Below are 24977 nucleotides of genomic sequence, written 5' to 3'. Positions count from 1 at the left end.
CTCGACTCTGGGTTCGGTTTCCAACTCTGCTGGCTCATTGCCCGTGAGCAAGCTACTTCCCTCCGTCCGTCCTTCCTTCATTCGCTCATTCAGTAACTATTTATTGGGTGCCTACTGTGTACCAGGCATGCGTCAAGCCCTGGGGATGCCCAAGTAAACAGCACGCACACACGCACACACACATCCCTGCACTAAGTGCTCCATCACCATCAGCTACACCCTCTGGGCTTGACCTCCCCCTGCCCGTTCTCCTGGTGCTTTGTAGGCGCAGTGACCTCTCCCCAGGGATCAGAGGAGGAGGTCAAGCTCCCTCTCTGGGCAGCCTCAGCCCTTGGGAGCCAGCGAGGGAGGCATGGGAAAATTACCCATTCATCCCTGTGCTCCCATTTCCTGGCCTGGGGTGGCTGAGCATTGTCATGCTTGAGCTGGTGATAATATATTCCATCACACAGTGCTCGTAACATTAACATCCGTGCTTGTCTTGGTGAATGATTTTCCCTGATACACAGAGCATTTCCTGTACCAGGCACCGTGCGCTGTTTATTTATAGGGTCCCTAAAGGAAGGGAGATGCCAGTTTCCTCGTATGTGAAGTGGGGGTGGAGGGTGGAGCTGCTTGGAACAGTCCTGTGTCCACAGGAGGGACTGCAATCGTTCGATTAAACTGTCTATGTGAATGACCTCACCTAGTGCTCGGGGCCTAGCAGGCAATCAGGAAAAAAAAAAAAAAAAGCCACCTATTTTTATGTTTAGTATTATTGGAGACATCAAATTCCACACAAGGAGGGAACATGTCTTTGCTTGCCAAAGATCAAGATGCCTGCAGCCTCTGCTCCGTCATTATTTCAGGGGGGTCCCTACCAGGTAAGTGCCACAAGGGAAAGGTTTGGCCGGCTGGGCCTGAACCTCCTGCTGCCTCTGCGTGGCACAGTCACAGCACTTTGCAGCCCCTCACGGGTCGGCATCAGCCTCTGTCTCCTCCAGAAACTTCCCTGACACTTGAAAGGAGGAAATCGGAACAGGCACGCCGGGCTTCTGGGCTGGGATTCTGCGAGGCCGCAGCTGTTGGCGTGCTTGCCCATCAAAGGCTGCATGTTGGGACAGTGGAGGGCGGGAGGGGAGAGGAATTTGCAGGTATCAGGGAACAGGTAAGTGCGCAGAATGGTCCTCAGACGTGCTCGGGAAGAGAAAAGACAGGAGCAAAGTCTGCTCGTGCTTAGAGGGGATCTGAGTCACTGCAGACGTGATGGTGATGCTTCTGGAAACATTAAAAGGGCTTTTGTTTTCACTCTCCAGGGCACTCAGGGAGTGATGGAGCTTCACGCCACGGCAAAGCGACAGTGAGCTTTTAGGGATTGTCGTCCTATTATAGTCGAGGAGCTGAGGCTCAGACCCGTTGGAAGTGAGGACCATGGAGTTACATGACGTGAGTTCAAATCCCAGCTCCGCCTCGTACTAGCTACAGATCACTCTGGGGGAAGTTACTCATTCTCTGTACATCAGTTTCCCCCATCTGGAATATGGGGCTGATAAAATAGTACCAGGTGGCTGGAAAATGCTTAGAAGAGTGCCTGGCACCCAAACCAGCGCGAGGTAAACGTTGGCGATGATGGTGACGAGCTTACGGTCTCATCACTGGAGAAAAGCAGACTCAGGCTCTGAACCCGAGTGGCCCAGGCCTGTGCTCTTTCCACGAACCCTACGCTGCCTTATACTTAGGGAAAGGCACTGAAGAATATTAAGCAGAAATATGTCATACTAACACGAAGCCAGAGTATTAAGAGACAATTTGCTTTACCACTAGTGGCTGAGGGGGTGCACCAGTGGCCAGTCGGGAGAAAATCTGGGGTAGTGACCCTTGATCAAGGCCTTAAGCTCATTTGAAATTAAAACCGCTACTGTGACAAAAGCCTTAACATTATCTGAAAAACCCCACGATAGCTTCTCAGCTCATAGTACCCTTTACTAAGATTATTATTATGTTTTTTAGGGGTGGTTTCCTGAGCTCACTTTCCCGTGCCTCTGCGGTGCTCATTCTGTTCCCTGTGCCTGGAATGCCTCTTTATCTCCGAGTCCTGCCTACCCTTCAAGATTCAGCTCAAGCCCCACCTTCTCCAGGAAGACTTCCCTGACCACCTGGCCCACAGGGTTGGTCTCCCCCCCTGCATCTGGGTGCTCACTGGGCCAGGAGCACGCAGACCTGTGAAATGTGAATCTTTTACACCGACATAGAAGTCCTTTTCTGGAAACTAGACTGTAAGCTCCTCGGGACTGGTGTCCTGCCCTGAGTCTCTTTGTATTTTTTCTTCTCACTTTTGACTATGGATTACTGATTTTTTTTTTTAAGATTTTATTTATCCATGAGAAACAGAGAGAGAGGCAGAGATATAGGCTGAGGGAGAAGCAAGCTCTGTAAGGGGAGCCTGATGCAGGACTTGATCCCAGGACCCCGGGATCACAGCCTGAGCTGAAGGCAGATGCTCAACCACTGAGCCACCCAGGTGTCCTGGATTATTGAATTTTTACAAGCTTACACACTCATGCTCACTGAGGTCTGGAGCCCTGGAATGACATTCTGTTTTTGCTGTTTTGGTTACAGCATCTTATCCCACTGCCCGGCTCTAGTAGACATGTATTCAGTCAGTTTTTCTTCCATTAAACAGACATGTGCTCAAGACCCACCAGGTGCAGACTCTAGGTGACTAGAGATGAAGGAACCAGGTTCATGGGGGGAACGGGGTGTGTAGCAGGGAAAACCAGATATGAACACAAGTAACTCCAGCCTGCTAGGTGGTGGGATGGAGGTAGGTGTTCGGGAATAGCACAAGCTGCCTGAGGGATGTGACCTGCCTCTAGAGTCAGTGTGAATGCGTTATCAGAAAAGTGGAGAAGGATGCTTGCTTGGGTACAGGGGACAAACAGCAGGCTTCGAGGAGCTTAATAGGATTGGGGGATGATTAGCCGGAGGATGTGGCCAGAGAAGGAACTGGCTGGAGAGAGCCAGGAGAGGAAGGCCTTGAGGAAGCTCCCCTAACTCGGTGTTGGGCCAGTTTTCAGGATTTTTGGCAGGGTGTGTAATCTGTCGATCTGAGATGATAGACAGGGAAGCCTCTGTGGGTGACAGTGACCTAAATGTCAGTGAATCGGGGGGCTGGTGAAATACCCGCCAGGCAATGACCGAGGTGTGTAATATGGCCAACCCCAAATGGTCTGGATTTGCAAGGGCTATTTCTGTCCTGTCTGGGAGTGAGCCTGAATCTCTGTGCCACTTCCCTCCTCCCGGGAAGCTGTCTGTCCTGTGAGCTGGCAAGTCCCATGTTTTTGTGCCTGAAAAACCCTGCTCTCGTCCACCACAGGCGGCTCATAGCTTTCAGCAGAGGATTACTTAGAATAACAAGTTAATGACTGTCCTTAGATCAGGCGAGGCTTGCTGGAAGAAGCAGGCATGCCCAGAGTTCATTTCACTCCAGTCTGGTGGGGGTGGGCTGAGAAAACACGTTGCAAATTCCATTCTAGGAAAAAAAAAAAAAAGAAAAGAATTCTTCACCCAGTCAAAGCGGCAATTTAGAAGGAGCGTGTGGGAACGGGGCGTCATTTAAAAATATAAAAGCAACTGTAACCCTCTTCTGAGTGTGGCAGGGCAAGGGAGGCAGACCTACCTGGGGAGATGGGGAGTGGGCTCTCGGCCGTGCTGTTCTTGGGGTCAACTGATGCGGCCCCCCCCTCCCGCAGGAAACAGCTGGGGGCTCGCGTGTGATATGGCGTGGGGAGACAGGGATAGGCAAGGGGGAGGGGAGGGGGCAGGGGGAGGGCAGAGGTGAGGCTCTGCTGGCTCTCCTCCATCAACACCGGAGACCACCAACAGGCCCGAGCTTCTGCTCTGCTCCCCACTGCTAGCGGCAGGCCAGCCCATTCGATGCTCTTCTAGAAGCGTTGAAGGTGTCTATGCTCACTTGTTCGCTCACTCAATAAACATCTGATGTCCTGAGCCTATGAGAACACCCGATGACACACAACCTCTTTGCCAAATGCTAACTCTGTAACCTGTGAAGTCTGTTAAGGCGCCAGTGGCTGTGAACAAATCTCTGGGAAGAGACACAACGAATGTGCGTGTGGCGGGAATTACAGCGTGTCCCCGTCTTAGAAGAGCTCCAGGGCACTGAGGCTGGTGTTCTAGAAGCTGGAAGCGATGCCCGAGGCCCTGAGGGATAGACATATGTGCAAGGTGGAAGGAGGACAGCACAGAAAAGCAACGTATGCTTACCACGAGCAGGGCCTTAATACACACCACGCACCGCTTCTGATCTTTAAACCAATCCAGGTAGTTCTTGCTTGGGGGAAGAGGTGGGCCGAGATATCAGACCCCTTTCCGTGCATTGCAAATAGAGTATTTTTACCCCGAAATGGCTCACTAGTATTTTGTTTTGTAGCTCTATGATTTTATTAGCACAAACACCATATGCACATCAGCTGTGTGTCTATTCATTTTCTTCGCTGCGCAGCGAGGCATTGGGATTGGTGACCTCGATGGCCAGCTGGGCTGCTCTTCCCGCAGAGGTCCTGCAGTTCTTGGAGAAGACATTGTGAGCGATCTCCGCACAGTGAGACTTGTTGTTGCACATCAGCAGTACTTTTAGCTCCTTGCCATTGTGGGTGAGGAGCTTCTGGAAGCCACTGGGCAGCATGGGCTTTGTCTTCTCATGGCTCATGTAACCAATGTTGGGCATCAAGATCGGGCCCTTGAAACTTCCGCACACCCTATCATCAATGCCTCTGGGTTCCCGCCAGTTGTGCTTCATTTTGACACATCGGATCTGACTGGTGCCGGATGAACTTCTTGGTCCCATTTTAAAGATCTTGGGCTTCCCCAGAGGTCTGAGGGCGGTCACGATGCCGAATGAGAGACGGCTGCTACCTCTGCAGGCAGTGCGGGGGGTGAGAGGGGAAGCCCACTCTTTCTAAACAGAACTCAGCAGAGGCTTGGAGAGGTTAATTTGACTAACTTGAAGCTGGTAAGTGGCAGAGTTGCGACTTGACCCCATGGGTCTGACTGTGGCCCATGGGTCTCTCCGCTGCTTCCCCCGGGACTGAGCTGGGGGCAGCTCCGGGGAACAGAGGAGCGGCAGCCCGGAGCACGTCCAGGCGCAGCGGAAGGCCTGCAGAGGAGCTTGCCGGGGATGCAGTAGGAAATGGGGATTTCCAGGCCCCTCTGGAAAGGAAGGTTTCACCAAAGTGTGGGCTCCGGCTCCCCGAGGCCCCTGAGGCCCCCATCCTTCCTCCTTGGCCTGGCTGGAGACTCTGGCTCTGAAACCGGAAGTTCCTGAGGGATGAGAGTCCGGAATAGTGTGCTGGGAGTTGTGTACAGGAAGAGGAAAACACAGGTAGAACTGGAAATGGTATAAACACATGACTCAATGCTTTCCCTGGTCTCGCGGCTGGCTTGGCCTGTCGGCTGGGGAGGCCTCAGCCTTCTGGGGTCTCAGCTTCCGAGAAGAATCCCTGAGACGCTCCCTCCCACCGGAGATCTAGTTCTGAGGCCCATCCAGCCTGGGAGGCTGGAGCATCGTCTTTACGGATGGAGAGAATCTGTTAAGGGGCCCCAGTGGAGCAGCGAGCATGCTGGCTTTGAAGTCAAGGATCTCCGGGCTTGAATCACAGCTCATTCCTTTACTGGCTGTGTGACCTTGCGCAAGTTGCCTAACAGCTCTGGGCCTCAGTTGTCTCATTGCTTACAGAGTAACGAGATAACAATACTCCTGGGAGGAGTAACGAGGTAACAATAATATAGATGCTTAAGCCATAGTGGTTACCTTTCACAGCACACAGTAGAGGCTTAATAAGTGCACTTGGTAGAAGCTAGCTTCCAAGGTGGCCCCAAAGATCTTTGCTTCTCACTATTCACTGGCCCCCTCTGAGCAATAGAATATGGCGGAAGTGATGGTGTGTGACCTCTGAGCTGAGGTCATGCAAGCATCGCAGGCTCTGCTGTGGTCTCTGGAATCATTTACTTGAGGAAGGCCGGTGCCAGGCCATGAGGACACTCAAGAGGCCTGGTGAAGGGGGCCTGGTGGAGGGCCTGCATGCAGGCTGGCTGAGGCCTGTGACCGACTCACCAGGCATGTGGGGGAGCAGCCCTCGCAGGGTCTCCCAGTCCCTTATGACAGCAGCTCCAGCTGGCATCTGACCATAACCTCATGAGAGGGTTCCCCAGTCCAACCACTCTAGAACTCAAACTCCTGGAAACCATAAGAGACATGAAAGGACCGTGGCCACAAAACTTTGATGTGACTTATTACACAGCAACAGCCACTCGTGCAAGTCACCCTCTTCTCTTCCCCACCGGCTTCCCCTTGCTTCTTGGACCAGTTAACTTGCCAGTCTGTTTTGGGGCCATCCCTCTGCCCTCACCCCACATTCTTTGTCTCTGTTGGCTTCCTGGGTTGCTGGGAACTACCCTCAGGGCAAGCCCACAGCCCAGTAGACAGCCTCTCGTGGCTCCCACTACCTAGGCTCCCCGGAACTTGATTGTATTCACTATGCTGCCATCTTGTTGACCCACACCCACGTTCTCTACCTGCTTCGTGTCCTTCAGCCTCTCTAGCAGCCTCTTATCAGCTACTTCATTGGTAGAGGGGAGGCTGCCAGTGGGGCCTGGCTTAGTCATCTCCTCTGTACTCCCCTACAAGTGTATTTCCCTCCAAGTCCATTCTTTCTGACCTAGCACACAGATCTGATCATGCATTGGCCAACTTGCAATCTCTCCACAGCCCCCCAGGGCACCAGGATACAACCTCAGTGTCTGTCTGGTGGTAAGGAGCCATGTCTCCCATGCCTCCTTCCCTGCATCTTATCGTCCAGTTCTTCCACTGTGCTTCAGCTTGCTTGAGAAATAGTTTCACTTGACATCATTGTTTTGAAAGATTTCGAGAGATGGAAACTAAAGGGTTGAGCCGGGCATCCCAGGGGCCCTGTGTCAGAGAAGGTCATCCCCTCACTAATCAAGAAATGCCTTTTGTGCTACAGGGAGGAAGCTTGGAAATGATCCTCTAGGTAGTAGCCTCCAACAAGGGTTTTGGAACCAGAGGAAGAGCACAGAGAGGTGAATAATGAGAATATCATGGCTTATTTCACTGATGATTATAACAAAGTGCTGGCAAACAGATCTTTAAACACTTCCCTCTGCACTTGCACTAACTAGTAAAGCCACTTCGGTGGCCTCTTCCTTACAGAGGTCAGGAAGACCTTTGTGTTGACCTTCTCTGAGCAACCATGGACATGCACAGTGAAGACTGTTCCAGCAGGTCTGCAGTGAATCTGATCACGTTGAAAGCATTGGGAGAAATTGTTGGAACTTCCACCAGCCAGCCACAGACTTTGGTCCCTGGGGAGGCAGGATGAGCAAGACAGATAAGAATCCAGCCCTGGGGAGGTCTTGAGAAGTCCCAGTGTGTCTCAGAGCCTCAGTGCTTCCAGTTATAAAATGGGGATGATGAGGCCTGCCCCATGGAGGGTGCATGACGTACTGTATATAAAGCAATTGGAATAGAGCGAGAGCCAGTAAGTGCTACTTAACATCAATCCCCATACCAAAGTGACAGCTGGAGGCAGAGAAAAAACCCATACACACAACATCAAAAAAAAAAAAAATTCCTTTTGGAAAAAAAAAAAAGAGAGAGAGAGAGAGAGAGAAGAGACAGGAGCAATGGAGAGGAAGAAAGGAATTAGTGCTGTCAACAGCAGGCCAGTTTGTCTTAAAACCTTTCAAATTGTGGAAAGAACTGAGCAATGTATTTCCTGGGGCAGGAGGCAGTGGGCTGGGGGGCTGTGCACCCCCTCCCCCAGGTGGCCTGCTCAGCATTCCAGAGGGAGGGGCGCCTGGTGTTTGGGAAGCCTTCACAAAGAGGTGGGCCAGTGGCCACAGGCTGCAGCCCCACCGGGGCAAGGCAGGGGGGCCGGGGAAGCAGGGGGCAGAAGGGGTGAGGGAGCTGGACGTGCTGCTGTGTGGGTGGACTTGGAACCCACTATGTGAAGTGAAGGAAGCCAGACACGAAAGACCACGTATTGCGTGTTGCCATTGATAGGAAATGTCCAGAATAGGTAAATCCACGGAGGCAGAAAGTAGATGAGTGGCTGTCTAGGCTGGGCGCTGGGGGTGGTTGGGGGGAGCTGGGGCAGTGAGTGTCAGTGGGTATGGCTTCTTTTCGGGGTGAGGAAAACAATCAACAACAGACTGCGGTGATGGTCGCACAACTCTGGGACTTCAGTAAAAGCCACTGAATCGTACGCTGTAAGTGGGTGACTTGTATGGGACATGGATCCTATCTCAATAAGGCCGTTCTTGGAAAGCGGACGTCATGTGTGAAATGGGAATAAGAACCACACCCGTTTTTCTGAGCAGTGAGGATGAGATGGGCCTGTGTCTGGGAAGTCTATGCAGTGTTCTACGGTGGCTTTGTCATTTTGCTTCCGTGGCTTGCTCCCCAGCTACAGAAACACATTTTTTTTCTGGTTCTGTGAAAGTTTTCATGCCACCTGGAGCCCAGGCCCCTGTTAGAAGCTGAAGTGCTCATAGGGAGTGGGGAGCATCTTCTGGGAGGGACAAAGATCCGGGCTCCCATGCACGATGGTGGCCTGCCTGCCCTGAGAGCATGGCCCCTTCGGGCCCCCAGGGGGGTCAGGAACAGGCCCAGCGAGGAAGAGGGAGGATCACCAACCTTAAATGTCGTTCCGGGTTCATGATCTTCACAGCCACCGTAACTCCCATTCTAAATTCCAAATGCACGTATTCCCCAAATTAGAATGCCTCGGTCCATGTGCTCGAGGTCATTCAGCTGGTGGAGAGGGGTGGGTGTGAAAACCCAGCTCTGTCCAAGCCAGAAGCCCACCAGTCTCCCCAAAGCTGCCCAGAGCAGGGGTGCTGGAGGCGCAGTTTGGCCACAGTCTGATTTTGTTCAGAGCTGGCTCGGAGCCAGGCCTCTGAGTTGACTGAAATGTTCTGAGAGTTGCTGAGGGAAATGGGGCTTTGAACTTGCCTAATATAACACGGGCTGGTTCTCAGGATCATAAACATGTTTCTGAACCTAATTAAAGAGTCTCGTGAAAAGAGGGAGAGCAGAGCTGAGACATGACGGTCCGTCTAAAATCTCCCCGTGGGCCAGAACGGGAGCTTTGCTTTTCCCAGACTCGGGGAGAACCAGCCCTCTCTGGGGGCAGAGAGTTAAGAGGCTTTAGAAAGAAGAAAAGGCTCTTTTACAGTCCTGGCTGGGGACCTGGGCTGGACCGGGGAGGGAATGTAGGAGGCATAATTGGGGCTTGTAAAACATTTCCAGACAAAATCACTTAATGTGTTTTGGAGAGTAAAAGGCAACAGTGCACATAATCCATAAATTTGGGTATTTTTCTACAGCGTCCGTGGAGCCGGAGCAGGGGACATGAAGGACCGCCAGTCCGGTGATCCATGGGTCGCGCTGGCTGCAGGTGGACTCGGCTCTGAGCGCAGGAGCCCAGTGTGGCCGGATGCGTGGGTTTGAATCCTTGCTCCACTGCTCACTCGCTGTGTGACCTTGGGCAGGTGATTTATCCTACCCGGCCTCAGTTTCCTCTTTTGGAAAATGGAGATACAACAGTACCCACCTCATAGGTTTGTTGGGAGGGTTCGGCGTGTGACTATGTTCGAGGGCCTTCGAGAATAAGTGCCTGAATTGGTTGGCTGTCCTTAGTCTCTGCCTTGGAGGTGGGCTGCTCCCTGGTGAGGGCAGGACTGTTGATCCTGGGGAAGAGTCCAGGCCTGGGAGAGCTTCTGGAGCTGGAGCCGTATCATGCTTCTCTTGAGTGCGTCTCCCCATTTCTCCCCTGGTTTCCTTTCTACCAGCATCGGTCACTGTCATCAATGTCGCAGCAGCCTCTGGTGCCAATAGACGTCACAGACACATCCCTTTCCTCAATAAGAAGCTCTGATAATGTCTCACCCTCTCGGTGTGACATTCAAACCTCTGGGTCCTCTAGACTCGGTTCACCATGGTGCTGTGTCCGGCCATGTCCCCCGTGGTTGTCACAGCGTGCCAAGTGCTTCCAGTCTCTTCTCCTTCTGGGCAAATGGCAAATATTACACTTCCTGACGCCCGTGGGGTTGGCTGGGGGCAAACAACTAGTTTTGGCTACGCATTCCGAGCAGGGGTAAGCAGCTGGTCCCTGTTTTCCCTTCTCCCACGACAGCTGAGGCAATGGCCCAAAGCAGGTGGCAACACGTTTTCCATAACATGCTCAACCTTGCGCGCTCTCTGTTGCAGCTTCTCAGCTCTACCGCTGTCATGTGAGAGCAGTCGTAGATAACACAGAAATGGATGAGTGTAGCTGAACTCTAATAAAACTTTATTTACAGAAACAAGTGCAGATTTGATTTGGCCAGTGGGCCATAGTTTGCGGACCCCTGTTCTTAGACCAAGCCTTGCAGTAGAACTTTCTGGAATGATGGAAATATTCTGTAATATCTGTGCTGTCCTTTAGGGTAGCCACTAGGCACGTGCATCTATTAAAAGCTTATACAGCCTCCTGGGGACAATGCCCACTATATGGGACAAGCTGTTCTAGACAGTGGCTGTTTTATCAGCCAGGGTCCTGGAGTGAAGGTGACATGGAGGACCATCGCGACCATGATGGACGTGTAGCCTGTCCAATCCTTGATGTTATCAACAACTGAGATTTGGGGATGTTTGTCTCTGCAGCAAAATGTAACCCTTCCTAACTTACATACCCTTCACCTTTAGCCCCACGCACACCACACATATTTCATGGGTTCTCACCTAAGCATTCCACACCAGTCTAGGCTTCCCACACCAGTCTAGGCTTCCCGACCTTAGCTCTTATTGCTTACTTTGTCTGGAATACTTCTATTGTCACTTATGTCACTGGCCTATGCTGCTTCATTGTTCAAAACTGGGCACAAATATTACCTCGTCTCAGTGGTTTTCCGATAATGCTCCATACCAGCTCCAAACAATCAAGAATCACCTGCAGCTTCCCTAGAACTCCTTGCCGGTCTAAAGCAAGTATGACATAGTAATGCAGTAATTCATTTTCTTGTGTTTTCCACCAGAGAGGGAGCTCTTGGAGGAGCTCCCATCAGATCACACTTCATGTCTTCTGTGGGACCTCAATACACGTTTGTTGAATTGAAGTTCATATACTTCAAACCCAAGCTGTGTTGACCTCTTGGGGTCCTTTGTGGCTTCCTCTGGCCCTGGGCTCAACTTTGGACTGTTTCTCTCCATCTTCTTCCCACTTTCCTGGCCACAGTGTACCTCTCCTTCTCCACGATTCAGCAGGAGTGGTGGTGGAGGATGAGGAGAAAGGAAGAAAAAGAGACATCTATCTATTAGTCTTATGAGGTAGTAGTATAAAAATATCCATTTGAGGGATGCCTGCCTTAGGCTCAGGCCGTGATCCTGGTCCAGGGATCAAGTCCCACAACGGGCTCCCTTCAAAGAGTCTGCTCCTCCCTCTGACTATGTCTCTGCCTCTCTCTGTATGTCTCTAATAAATAAATAAATAAATAAATAAATAAATAAATAAATAAATTCTTTAAAAAATAATAAAAAATAAACATATCCACTTGCTTGGTTCCTAAAAATGGACTCTACAGTAAAGAATAGTCGTGACTGCAAACCCACCTGTAGCCCTACTAGTGGCTCCTGGGGCTGCTAGTGGCTGTTGGACCTCAGAACTACTGCATGCCAAGCTGGAGGGGGTTGGGAAGGTATGTCATTTAGGACCATTGTCTTAAAATTTCTTTTCAGAGGTAAGGCTTGTCAAAAATCCTAGTTTATTCCTTTAATTATTTTCATTCTATCTAATAAAAGGCATTCGTGTTTTGGTTTTCTGCACGAATACAGAGACTTCACCATCACCATCCCTTACATACATGCATTCCTTTGTAGCTAAAGCACGTCCCACCCATGACCTCTTGAGCCTCCCAGTAGCATGGGGAAGAAGTCAGGGCAGTGCTTACCAGCCACATTTTTCTCATAGAGAAGATATAGCCCAACGTAGGGAGGTCATTTACCCCTATCCTCAACGAGCTGAGACTTGAGTGTGAACTTGAACTTGGACCTGAAGCTCTTAGATCAGTGCCCCTAGGCCTCAGACATATTCTAGTCTGAGGGCCACTGTGTCCATGTCCCTCCCATCAGCACTGCCATTATCCCTGAGCTGGAAAGTTGGAGCAGAATTATAAGATCCCTGCCTAACTCTGAAGTCACAGAAATTCCAGAGCCCATCCCTGCCGAAGACTTTTAGTCAGAGAAATTTAGAGCAGGTGAGAATTTTCCTCATTACTCTCTGAAAACCAAGGCTCAGTTCATTAGCAGTCTGATAGCTTGAAGTGTTCGAATTATTTAAAATGAGTTTGAGGATCTGGGGATAGGTATTGCAAGGGGAGTGATGGGCCTAAACTCCTTCCAGGACCAGGGAGACATGTTTCTGCCTATGAAAGGGTTTATTTTTACTCCCTCCGTGGGTTTCAGTCTCCCTCAAGGGACAAAAGAAGGATGCTGCAGCTTCCCTCTGAGTAAAATTATGCTCCTTCCAGGGGGGCTCACCTGGTGGTAATGGGGAAGGTCTCAGTGGCTTCTTCCCTCCCAACCTGACAGCCTTTCCATCACTCTTCACCTTCACCTGTTCCCTACTCTTAGCTCGCCCTGCCCTTACCCACCCCTCCCAGAGCAAGAACACTGCACCGCCTACCAGGATGGGCTGTCATAACATTTCACTCTGGGGACTAACGAACCCAAGGTGGTAGAAACAGCAAAGTACTGACTCTTTTTTTCAGTGTTAGTGCACACATTATGAAATCCCTTTGTTCATGTCTGGGTACCTGAGCTCCTGAAATGTCTGTTGGAACCCTAAGTCTTCTAGATGTGGAAGGTGGTCCAAATAGATCTACTAAAGGTGGAAGAAATCCGTAGGTCAACAATAAATATATGAAAGTGTCCAATATGGGTAGAATGAGGTAAAACACACACTTGTGCACTATAATTATTATAATATCAACAGGGGAATAGTATGATTGCATATACTTCGTACAGTATATAAAAATACAGGTTTCAAAGCAAATAAAAAATTGTATTCCTAAAGACATTTATGAAAGTGGGCCCAAAAGAGCCAAAAGCTGGAAATGATTGAGGAGGACGGTAAGAGGAGAAGTGCTTAATACATGACGGTATACCGTAGCTATTGAGAAGAATAATTGTGAGGATTATGCAGATCATAGTCTTCAGACCAAAAGTGTTAATGACAGAGGTACGTGCAAATAGAATTCAAACTGAAATATGTGCTGTGATGGAATTCATGAAAAATGTTGCTTCCATGTGAACCAGGACCAGAAGCAAAAATGTGAAAAATAACATAGCATGTAGGATGGGGCAGAGAGAGACTGTATATTTATGGTATCTATATATTATGTATATATGATTGTTTATACTCTGATTTCCTGAGATTACTTGTCAGTGAACCAAACACTAAGAAACCACCTTTATTATCTGCGCTGTGATGTCGGAATTAAATCATTTGAACATGAAATATATTAGATCTGCCTCCTTAGGGTTTATAAAATTGTCTTATCAAAAAATATGATGAAAGCATTTATACATTATGAAGAGCACAGAGAATAACAAATATTTATTCAGTAAGTGACTCTCAAATCCAAACACTGTGGCATATTCGCTTCATGTTTTAAAAAGAAGTAGAACATTTTAGACACAACTGAAGTCCTCTGAGCACCTGCGAGATGAGCTCTTTGCTGGTTTCGTATTTTTACTATTTCCTGCTACATTATCTTTTTGTATTAATAATTCTCCGAAGGATGGAGGATGTAAGCTTTAAAAAGGTTCTGTTTTCTCCACTTATATTATGGCCCTTTATTGATACATTGCATCCCTCAATGTGGATATGAGGTAAATCCCTTAGACGGTCTGGGCCTTGGTATCCTTACCTGTGTGTACCTCAGAGGATAAGAACCATATGGATCAGGGAAGGTGGGGAAAAGCTCTCCAGGTGTAAGGGACAGCTTTAACGAAAGCCCAGGAGCACAGCCTGGATGGTGCTGGCAATAGTTCCAGTTCTTGATGGGCTGAGGTTCCAGCTCTGAGTATAGGGGAGGGAAGAGGTTGTCACTGAGATGCTGACCTGTTCATCTGCGATGGCTTCTCAAAGCCCTATCCACACAGTTACCTCCAAGTCCCCAGGTGCTCATCACCCCCTTCTCGGGCCTCTTTCGGCCCCTGTATGTGCCTCATGGAGACCCCAGAGATCCTCCTGTGTTTGTCTGTGTCTCTGCCTGCTTCCTCCACTGGACAGATGGCTTCCCAAGGGTGGGAAACGTATCTGATTTATATGTATCCCTGCACCTAGCATGGGGGAGGCCCCTGTCAGTAGCTGTTCAATCATAAATTGGGGAGGGGGGTGCAGTGGGAGAGGCTAAAAGCTACCATAAGTACCACTCCTCTGACCTCTCCCTGGAATAGTCCTGTTCCCTGGTCTAGCAGGAAGGAGGGGGATTCTAAGAGTTTTCGCCAAAGATAATTCACAGGTGCCCCATTGGAATTTCTGCTCAAAGGAAGACAGAGGAAAGGAGAAAGAAGATCCCAGGAGGGAACACCCAACTGCCTCCTCAGGTCAAGGCATTTCCTGCCCCAATCTGATCCCAGCTCATTCTCTGCCCCTCCTGCTGTCGTCGTGCATCTTTCCTTAGGCTGGAGCCCCAGAGGCCTATCCTGATCCTAATCAATACACTGTATCTCTCTAGCAAAAGTTCGGGCTCTTGGATTCAGAAAGGCCACAAAATAAGAGGAGATTTTGCTGTTTTCCAAATCCAAGCAGATGCTTGTCCATTGCAGATTCTGCGGAGCCTGAGACAGGACTCTGAGCTCTTGCTCTGGGCACAGAGGTCATTGTGTTGATGGAACTGGGCAGAGACAGGGTGGGGGGGGCGGCAGTGGTTCATATCTGTCCTGCTTATCTTGCTGCATGATCACCCATTTCAAGACCCAGTGGCTTAAAACAACACAGTCATTAGCTGTGCTCACGAATTGATCATTTGGGCACTGCTCAGTGGGGATGTGTCATCTCTGTGCCATGTGCCATCAACAAGAACAGCTTGACTTGGGCAAACCCTTGAGAGCTTGAGAGGACCTTTGTTGTGTCTGAGAGTTTATACAAGCCACTACTTTACATATTCCTGAGGTCTTAGCCAAGAATCTTATAGTCCCACCCTGGATTTATGTGTGGCCTGAGCCCCTTTCTTAAGGGAGAATGGTTTCCCATCTGGAAAGCCTTGAGAATGAAAAACAGTTTGATTTTTGGAGCGAGCAAGCCCTGGCTCCTTCAGCTCGTGCCTCTCTTGGCCATTGCATCAGAACTAGGGGGAAGAAGCCAAGCGGTGCTCTCAATATTCTGCCTAGAAATCTTAGCTAGCCCATCGAAATCATTAGGCGCCTTCCTGTTGTCCATTTTGCTGCAGGCTGCACCGTTGCCAAACTTTCTATAACATTCTATAACAATGATCTGCATTATTTCAAAATTATTGTAATTTTTTTGAAAGACTTTAGTTATTTATTATCCGAGTGAACGAGAGAGAGAACACAAGCAGGGGGAGGGGCAGAGGGAGAGAGAGAAGCAGACTTCTTGCTGAGCAGGAGCCCAACACAGGGCTCGAACCTAGAACCCCGAAATCATGACCGCAGCTGAAGGCAGATGCCTAACCGACTGAGCCACCCGGGTGCCCCTCCTGTAACATTTTGAGACTTTCCCAAAGCCCTCATTGACAGGCTCCTTAAGGCCCTTTAAGTCTTTCACTGATGTTCATCTTGAGGCTTTGTATTTGCTGCTTGGTCTGAAAGCAGGTGTCATACATTTTGGGATTTTATCATAACATCCTGCTTCCAGGTACAAGTATCTGTTTTTCATTATCTATTGCAACATAATCGCCCCAACCAACCAACCAGTCAGTAATCACCAACCAGTGATTACTAATCACTAATTTTACTCACATGTCTGTATTCTGGACAGTTCTTAGCAGAGACAGGTAATCTCTGTGCCATGTGGCATCAAGGGGTGATTCGCCTGGGTCCGGAGAATCCACCTCAGGAGGGCGTGGTCATACATTACAAGTTGGTGCTGATGGTGGCTCACTTTCTATCTGGGCCTCTCTATGGGGCCAGTGGACTTCCTCGCAGCAGGAGCAGGTGGCTGGGTTTCAAGAACAAACATCCCAAGGAACTATAATCAGAGGCCACCAATTTCTGTCAGTCAATCAGAAACTCAAGAGCAAGAACTAAGTCCCAAAGTCACTTTGTAAGAAGAACATGAGGCATGGGATGTGCCGTTGTGATCACCTTCAGAAAACACCATCTGCCACAATATTCTCATTCTTAGGGGTTTTGATTGTTGTGTAAGGGCACTGGGAAGCTATAATGACACCAGTTCCCAACATAAACTTGATGTTCATGATTCCTGAACGTTTCTGTGCCCCAGAAATGAAGCTGACTTAACCCCGATTGGTATGGCCACAGAACTGATTGGCGGTAGTTATAAAAATAACTTCATCCCAGATAGGCTGTACCAGCTTTTTCTCAACCCTACAAATACATAATGCCACCTGTAGGCATTTCTGCCTCTGTGACGTTGAACCCTTCAGCTGGCATTGTCCCCATTTCTTGTGACTCTCACTCATCACTTTGTCCTCTTAACTCCCTTTGAGACTCAGTTCCTTGTGTGCCTGGCAGGTATGTCCCACCCAGCACTTCCGCCTCTACCCAGTGTCCCCCTTAGCGAGAGGCAGATGCAGCAGGCTTTCTGGAGCTAGACCCTTTGGGGTTCACTCCTAGTTTTATTGCTTCTTAGGTGTGTGTTGCTTTGGGTAAGTTATTTAATTTCCTTGCACTCATTCTTTTTTTCACTTACAAAGTGGATTTTATACTAATAGTCCCTCATGAGGATTGTCAGGAGGATTGAGTTGATACATTCAGCACCTGGCATTGACTTTTGTCCTCATTTTGGTCCATCTCCATTACCTCTTTGGCACTCTGAGCCAGGCCTTCCTTCCATCTGTTCTCTCATGTCTCTTCCAAACAATTGAGTCCATGTCCTATCAATGTTCTTCTTCTTCTTTAAAATAAGTATAGAGTTTTAAATAGTACCAATCTTTCATGTTTGTTCAGTGTCATTATATAGAAGATGATTTCACAACCATTATCACTTTTAATCTTGATACCCATCTTGGTAGTCAGAATTCTAAGCCCCCTGAATTCCTGTCCCCAGTGCACCTAGCATAATCCACAGGACTATGACTATGATGGATTTTAATCCCATGACTAGGGTGATGATTTGGGGTGAAGCTGTTTGAATCACAGGAGCTCTTCACATTTGGGTCTAGAGGTGAGTGACAGGGCATGTCAGATTTGAAGCATGAGAAGGATTTGACAGGAGGAAGATTCACTGTACTGGCTTTGAAAATGGAGGAGACCATGTGGCAGGAGCCACAAGTGGCCTCCACGACTGACAGCAAGCAAGGAAATGGGGACCTCAGTCGGACAACCACAAGAAACAGAATTCTGCTAACAATCATTTCAAAAGAAGACTCCAGGCTCCAGCTGAGAGCACAGCCAGATGACACCTTGATTATGGCCTCGCGAGAACCCAAGAAGGGAACCCAGTCATGCTGCATCTGAGCTTCTGATCTACAAAACTCTAAGAAATTTTAACCTGCTAAGTTTGTGGTAGTTTGTTACATAGCAGTAGATAATTGTATTTGTTTCCTAAGACTGACAGAAAATATTACCACAAATTTGGTGACTTTAAGCAACAGAAAGGTACTCTTTTGTGGCTCTAGAATCCAGCAGCCTGAAATCAAGGTGTCAGCAGGGTCAAGCCTCTCTGAAGACTCTAGGGAAGAGTCTTTCCTTTTCTCTTCCAGTTTCTGGTGGCTCTGGGTGTTCTTTGGCCTCTGATCTCTCCCTCATGTTCTACGGATTTCTCCTCCTCTTGAATCTGTGTCATCTGTGCCTTTTCCTCTTCTGTCTCTTAAGGACATTTGTCATCGAACTTAGGGTGCACCCAGATAATCCAGAGTGATGTCCTCATATTAAGATCCTTAATTTAATGACCTCTGCACATACGCTTTTTCTAAATAAGTTCACATTCACAGGGTGAATGGAGCCACCATTAAATACACTGCAATAACTAATACACAAATAGGTCTCATTATGACTCTTCTACAGAGAGCCAACTGCCCCGTGAATAGGCACGTGTGTACCTTCCAAGTTCAAGCCTAGTTCCCACTACATCACCATTGCCTGTTTCTCCCATAGCATTTAGCACCACATTGGACAGACAATAGAGCTGAATAAATGCATGTGGATTAATTAAAATTCCAAATTAGTCGTGAGTAAAGTTGTACTGTGTTCAGAAAAGGATTCAGGATTGAAGGGGAAATTATCTCTTCTCCAAGGTCTTTGAATCTGTGCAAAGGATCCTGGGTTGGTGAATATTTCCATTCTTGATTAAAATGATGAAGAGTCCTTATGAAACAAGAGGCTTGGCAGCTTCCCAAAGAGACACCTTCCCATAAGGATTAGAGTTAAGAGACGGAAGTGTGAACCTTCCTCTGCCTAGAATGGTCTGGAAACAAAATGCTCTGGGATCGAACCCTGGTTCTGTCATTTCCCATCCAAGTGACCCTGGGTAAGTCACTGAACCTTGCTGAGTTTTCCTTCCCTGAACTATGAATACAATATACCTGTCTCAGTATGGGTTTTTAAAAAATTTTATCTATCTATTTATAATGTATTTATTCATGAGAGACACACAGAGAGAGAGGCAGAGACACCGGCAGAGGGAGAAGCAGGCTCCATGCAGGGAGCCTGATGCAGGACGCATCCCAAGATCCTGGGATCATGACCTGAGCCAAAGGCAGATGCTCAACCACTGAGCCATCCAGGTGCCCCTCAATATGGGTTTTTAAGGATCATCTAAGACAGGAATAAGTGCTCACTGAGGTGGTACATACTAGGGAGCTTACACATTATTAAATTATGTAAACCTCACGAACACCTTATAAGGTAAATTACTACCATTTTACGGATGATGAAACTGAGGTGCATTGTGGTCAGATCAAAGGTCAACAGCTAGCAGGTGACAGTGCAGCCAGGATTTGAACTCAGGATGTGTGGTTCCAGAAACCACTTTCTTAACAATTGTACCATTGACTGTATCAGTTAGGAGTTCCCTAAAAGAGCAGAGCCATTAAAAAAAAAAAAAAAAAAAAAAGAGAGAGAGAGAGAGAGAGAGAGAGAGCAAGCAGAACCATAGTAAGTGATATAAAATAAGGATTAAGAAAAGTAGCAATTAGAATATATATAACTGTGGGAGCTGGTTAAGCAGTCTGTGCCACTGTGGGCTTGACCCAGCAGGGCCAGGAGGCCTGGACATGAAATAGGAGAAAGTTCAGACTGGGACCAACTAGGAAAATGGAGCCTGCATCTGATCCTCTCTGGTCCTTCCTTAGTGATGCAGGTTACCTGTGGGGTAAGTTGGCATCATCATCACACAGTTGTGTGTACATGTGGCCCAGGATTTGGAGACTCTGCAAGAGCAGGAGCTGCTGTGGCTGCTGCCACCCTAGGCCAATGGGGTGAATGCTCAGATCAGTGACAATACATGAGGGCAAGAGCAATGTCTGGCCCCACTGTCTTCAGAACATAACATCCACCATCCACATCTCCCAAAAACGTCCTGTAGGCAACTCTGAGTCTGAAAAGTGTACGGAAGGGAATTCTGGGAAATGTAGTTCCAGTTCAACAAGGCTGATGCAGGACCCGAGTCTTTAGATACTCAAATATGGAAGTGCCCAGAAGAGTGCCAGTAGGTTCTTTTCTTAGGATTCGATAAATATTAGTTCTCTTTTTTCCTATCACTCTTGTTGGAGGAACCATGGATAAGTCTGCCAATTTGGAGTTGAGGCTGTGAGTAAAGTCTAACTATTAGGGCAGATGGGTCAGTGATGGCGGAAGGGATGAAGAGGGTATCCAGCCTCCTCATAATCTCTCTTTCTTGTCGACCCCCCAAGTAAACCTACCATAACTATGTAGATGACCCTCTAAGGAAGTGTTTCAATTATACCCTTCCCTCCTCCCAGCAAATTGCCAGAGACATTCAATAATGGCTCTGTTGGATGAGGGCTCTACTCCAAGAGGATGGGATAGGACAAGGGGTTCTCCCTGAAGCAACTGGGAGAAAAACGGTAGGCCAAGCTGACCTCCCCAGAGGGCAGCCCCGGTCCTTAACACAAGGTCCCTGCAACAGCAGGGTAGTGGGGAGTACGGGTGCTGACCTTCAATGTTGGGAGCTAAGACTAGGTGGCAGTGAGTAAAGGAACAGGTCTGGGGTGCAGAGGAGTATTAAGGGTCTTGCACAATTGACTGCCTTGGAACTTGGCTAACCTTTGGGAGAAGCAGGTATGCAGTGTGGGGCACATAGGTGTGGTCAGGCAGGCATCACCCCAGGGTTGACAGTGCATTAACACCCATATTCCCAGTGGTTTGGAAAGAGAACAAAACCTGGCTTAAATGAACATCATTTTCCACCTATTCCCCCCAAATCCAGTCCCTGAGCATATTGGGAGCTTCTCTGTCTCTTATCACTGATGATCTGGCCATGGTTCTGCTCAAGAAAAACACCCAGACACTATTTTAAAAGTGTGCATATAATGCGTTGGGCAATCCTTTTCATAACTTTGCACAGTAGAAATTACCAACAGCATTTTGTAGAAAAGTGTTTGCAGAGTTTCAGAGCAGTGCTGACCCTCAGCCTAGTGGTAGAGCTGAGATTTGAACCCAGGCCTGTCTGAATCCAAAGCCACAGCTCTTCTCACTCCAAGGAACACTAAAGAATTGGCTAGAATTTTGGACTTTGAGGTTTTTCCAGCTTTGAAAATTTGTGAGATTCTCAACAGTATGAAACCAGGCCTTTAAAAAAAAAAAACACATTTTCAAATATTCAACTGTGTTTCTTAGGATCTGAGAAAAAAAGGACAGAGTTGTTTCTTTAAAAATGAAGGAATCTGCTAAAGGCTGTATTCATTATAGTTTTCCCTCTTGAAGCTTTTCAATCTCAAATTCAAAGTAAAATTTTAACAATAAATTCAGACTTTTTAGAATCAGTTGCAATTGCCTTTTGTTACTTTAATTGAACCTCTTTGCAATTATTAGAGGAATTTTTCTTTTTAATGAGCATGTCTTCTTTCACATGACAATTCTGATTCTTCCTTTGAGAAGAAAGGTAGACTCTCAACAGGTATTTTTGGCCAAAATCACAATGAAGCAAGAAGGGAATGGTGTGATGAATGGAGCTCCTGCTGCAAAGGTGTGGGGACATCTGTCCTAATGCTGGAAGCCATCCTTGGGGTGCCAGCAGGGAGCGCTACAAACTGATATCCAAGGGGCCCAATATCATCTGGCTTTGTCTCTTTCGGCTTTTATTATTTTATTTCCCATTTGCTGTTCTATTAGCTTGGGCAATTCTGCTTTCAGAAATGGGTATGCCGGACTATTTCTCATCTTTGAAAAAATGTCATCCTTTTAGAATAAGAATCTTTGCCTTTGGCGACCTGGGCATGAGGACCCAGAGGGAGAGTGTCACTGTGCTTGGTGCTGAAATGATACTCATTCATTCCACAAACACTTCTTTGATGTAATGTAGCACCAGATCCTCTTTGGCGCTAAGAGCAGAGCCGGAAACAGGTCTCAGGAGCTCTCTGCCCTCCAGGGAGCACATAATCTCTGATGGGTGAGCTAAAGCCATCAGGCTTGATTGTGGCTCCACGTGATTTAATGGAATCGGCTGCCACACGATTCTCGATTCTCGTCCACAGCTGTGGACTCCTGGAGGTACCGAGCTCATGCAGGGGCAGGCGTAGCACTGATAACGTGCGTCCTCTGGGTCGCATATCTCAATTTCCCCTCTCAGCAATACCAGGGAGAAACTGTCATAGCCATTTTGAAGACGAGCAAGCCTGGGCTCGGAGCAGTGGAACCCTTTGGCCAAGATCACAGAACAAGTATGTCCTGCGGTTCCCCAAACTGGGGCAGGCACTCTCCAAACCCCTGCGCTCCAGTCTCCCTCTCAGCCTCCAAGAAGGCACAGGTGGACATGCTCAAGCATCTTAAGCCTCTCTCCTCCTCCTCGTCCTCCACCTCCTCCTCCTCCTCCTCCTCCTCCAAGGCCAATCCTTTGTGGTCCTCGTTCCTTTTGCATCACGTATTCACTTTCTTCTTGAGGAAGGAGAATGCTGCCTTCCAAACACCCAGTGGTGGGGGGGTTGGGGTGCGGCGCCTGCTAAAGCCCTGGGGCAGAATAAGCTTTCTCCCTCTTGCTCCTCCCCACTCTGGGGCCTTGACTCTTGCTCAGCTCTGATGCCTGGAGGCCACTGGTAACACAGGGGGAGAAAGCAGGGTCCCCTTCAGCACAAGAGGGCACGGGGATGTTGCTAAGCGATGGTTCATCCTAGCAGAAGCAAAATGGGTCCTTGAAGGCACTTCACCTTGAGGCCCAACAGAGAAAGACCGGTTTTCCTTATCTCACCACCTGGCCGTGGGGAGGATCTGACATGCTCAGGGTAAAGCCATGGAGCCCGGGGACAAACAGGCTGGCTAGAAGCCTGAAGACAAGGAAGAGGGCCCAGGGAGGAGGGACTGAAGGTTTAAGGAACAGGATCTCTCTGGAGAAGGATCAATAGAGTCAGGTAGAGCCTGGGGACAGTCTGGGTCTGGCAAGGGCAAGGTTAGCCTACCTTCGGGGAGCCTCTGCCCCTCCCGCCCCCATCGCCCTCTGACTGAAAGGCAAGGTGCTCTGAACCTGGCTCTGACAAAACAGCCTTGATTGTTGGCAGAGTTTTCTAAAACAGCTTCCATAGCAACCGTAGAGACCTGAGAGAAACAGCCCAAGAGCTCCCGGTTGCTTAGCAAATGCTGGCTGCTCTGGAAAGTGGCAAGGGCTGCTCTGTACCTGGCTGGAGGGAGGAGAGGAGGCTGGGGAGGAGGGCACTTCGGGAGAGCTTTGCAGATTGTCTCCCCTCTGGTGTTTGATAAGCTTGAGGTCAGAGTAGAAGTGAAGGCTCTAGGCCTGCAGCCTGCCTCCCTTCTCTTTCCACAACCCTGGCTCTGTCTCATGTGGGAGGGGATCTCATTGAGCATTCGGCTTGCAGACTCAAGCCCCGACCCCAGACACCCTCAGATTAGCAGTGAGCACCCCAGTGGCCCAGCCAGCCCTTAGGGGAATGGACTTTGGAAGCAGGCTCAGACTATGTGGCTGGTAGGGCATTCCAGAGTCTTGGTACTTGGAGCACAGTCTAGGGAGCATGTTGTCTGGCTCCAGAAGATTCCATGCTCAGTGGGGAGGGCTACCTGATGGGGGATGGTACAAAGGGGGACCCCTCTGGAGGTTGGGCCCAGGGCTCCCACCTGCTCGCCCGCATCTCAGGGTGGCACAGTGTATGGTCTGGCTTCCACACGGTTGTTGAGCAGCAGCATTGGTTGATGCTTGGAATCTGGGAGCCTCACTTTTATGCCACTATAGGCAAGTATGCCTTCTAGAGGTGGACAGCTCCGGTGTGGTGGCCTTTAGGTGGTGACCTTGAGGGGCCCAGCTGATGGCTCCGCCAAATAGTCTCCTGGAGATGGCAGCTATGGCCAGGGAGCCCTTCACCCTTCTCATTCTGGTTCCAAATGTGCCGTTTCCTCCAAGGGTGGCCTCAGGTGGGCACAAAGTTTCTCCCTGCCTCAGTTTTCTAGATTGCCAGAGTCTGCCCTAAGGCTGGCTTCCCTCTCCCTTCATTCTTCTTATTTAGCACAATCCCTGTAACCTTAGTGTCAGGAAGGCAGCAGGGATGCAGAGGGAAGCTGGACAGACAGATCATTTCATTTGCTGGATTGCACTGTAGTCCACTGGCCCTAGACGTTGGCCTCCTTTGAGGTAAGAACTATGCCCGACTCAGCTCTGGATCCTCAGTATTGTGAACAGGGACAGCTCAGTGAGTTTTGTCAAGTGAGAGTATGGGCGAGGAGCATCCTGGTTGGAGGCTGGCACAGCCTTGGTCTCTAGGTGGAAGTGAGTGGCTGGGATAGAGATGGGGTTGTGGGAGGGGGCGGTGAAGTAAATGTTGGCTGAGCATTCAGCAGCATTGATCCTTTGGTCTTGGTGAGGGGGAGTATGTACCTGCAATATTCTTCTACCTTTTCACTCTACCAAAAGAAGCTCTGGCTTATAGAGCTGCCAGCCCTGGAAACAGGGCTACAATAGCTACAATAAGGGATCCCTGGGTGGCTCAGCAGTTCGGCGCCTGCCTTCCACCCAGGGCATGATCCTGGGGCCCAGGATTGAGTCCCACATCGGTCTCCCTGCATGGAGCCTACTTCTCCCTCGGCCTGTGTCTCTGCTTTTCAATCTCTCTCTCTCTCTCTCTCTCTCTCTGTCTCATGAATAAATACATAAAATCTTTTTTAAAAAATAGCTATAATAACTGCAAGCTGGCCTTCTTGCTTAGCCCACTCCAGGGCTGGACCAGTATTGCTCCTCTGACCCACTATCTGTGGTTGGTGTTTTTTTAGCACTCAGACCCTGGGCCACCTTGCAGCACCAGGTGGGTTGGACTGATGGCATTTCTCAGGAAAGCCATTCACGAAAACCATTTGGAACGCTTGAGCTGGTGGTTTCCAGGACACTTAGTCTGTGTATTTGAAAGTGGATTTCCATGTGGGATGGAAATGAGGAAAAGCCCACAGATAACCTGGTGAGAGCAAGAGTGTTGAGGTTGGCCAGAAAGGCTGTGTTCAAATGCTGGCTCTGCCCCTTGCTCCTAATGATCAGTTTCCTCATATGTAAAATCGGGATCTTTGTCCCGACTCAGGGAGAGTGGGTTATTGTGAATAT

At 48.9% G+C, this 24977-nt stretch overlaps 1 long non-coding RNA gene across 1 annotated transcript; it reads left to right on the top strand.

Annotated features, from left to right (window-relative positions):
- The first annotated feature begins 629 nt into the window (after positions 1–629).
- On the top strand, positions 630–3756 carry LOC140600747 (uncharacterized). Its single transcript, XR_012003913.1, has 3 exons — positions 630–863; positions 1296–1425; positions 1990–3756. It is a non-coding gene; the product is annotated as an uncharacterized lncRNA (long non-coding RNA).
- The last annotated feature ends 21221 nt before the right edge of the window (positions 3757–24977 follow it).

Source organism: Canis lupus, chromosome 12 (genome assembly GCF_048164855.1).
Source record: "Canis lupus baileyi chromosome 12, mCanLup2.hap1, whole genome shotgun sequence".
Classification (NCBI taxonomy): Eukaryota; Metazoa; Chordata; class Mammalia; order Carnivora; family Canidae; genus Canis; species Canis lupus.
This window is presented reverse-complemented; position numbering and strand designations above follow the sequence as displayed.